This window comes from Saprolegnia diclina, assembly GCF_000281045.1.
Source record: "Saprolegnia diclina VS20 unplaced genomic scaffold supercont1.31, whole genome shotgun sequence".
In the NCBI taxonomy this organism is placed as follows: Eukaryota; Oomycota; class Saprolegniomycetes; order Saprolegniales; family Saprolegniaceae; genus Saprolegnia; species Saprolegnia diclina.
The window spans coordinates 183,159-184,320 of record NW_008246098.1 but is presented as its reverse complement, the minus strand read 5'-3'; positions in this window follow the sequence as shown (position 1 = coordinate 184,320).

Sequence of the window (1,162 nt, the reverse complement as noted above, 5' to 3'; positions counted from 1 at the left end):
GACATGTAAATGGTGAGTGCATTGTTGATGCGATGGAAACGACGCGTGTATTCCGACGATTTAGCTCGCATTCGAGTGAAAAACCTCCACAGAAGAAAAAGTTTTGCACCCGGGGCAGGAAAAGAGCCGCACTCACTAAAAACCTGCCCAATCAATCACACGCGCAATATCGGCGTGCGCTGCACTTTTGGTCGATCGAACCTACTGTGTATTAGACTACCGAGCGAGTATCAGTGTGCCATGGGTTGGGTTGCGCGTCCAGGCCCGAGAGCATGGTGTCCATCAGGGGATTCCAAGAACTCTCATCTCGGGTTCGGCGCTGGTCGGCAAATGGCAAACTGAACTGCACTTTGACTTGACGCGAGGCTTCGATATATTTTTATCGAAAGGGACCGTCGTATTTTATATGCTAGGCGATATTATAATCCAACCACACTGTTATTGGTACACATTTAAATTCCGTTTATTTTTTGCGACCCCCAACGGTAAATAATATTGAGCACAACTGCGTCGAACCCATGGGAATAACAAAGGGTGGTCATCGATGATCGCTCCTTTCCATGGTAAGCTTACCTTCTCCATACCTCGTCGGAGGTTTTTCAAATAAAAATATATGGCACTTTTTTTAAATACATAATGACTTTTGAATAAAATGATGGACGGCGGCGCGCACGTCGAGCGCCCGGGTCCAAGGGTCTATCTCCCGTAGAAGAGGTCGCAGCCCTGCGCCAATAGTGCGCAACGATGCGCAAGAGCATTGCGCATCGAACAATCTATGACGCATAGCGCTACGATTAGTATTTTGGGATAAATGTTGGATCGCTCTCCCCAAAACCGATGGGCCCAGAGTGAGCTTCTGCGGATATCGATTTGAACACCCCCGCACGCGACCGCAACGACAAGATTTGGACACGAGCTTAATCAAAGCGATACGTGTCTGCTGTTCAAAAGGTTTCAGGGATCTCGAGGGATATCGCATCGGACTCGTGTGCGGAAGCGAGGCCGTTTCCAGTACGCTTTTATCATATCCGTCTCAATCACTGACGCTCGAAATCTGCGATGTCGCCTACGCCCAAGCCTGCGCCCAAGAGAAATGGGTGCGTCGGCAGCTGTGGGAAACGGAAGAATGCGAACGCATTATAATACGCGAATCGAGCGACGA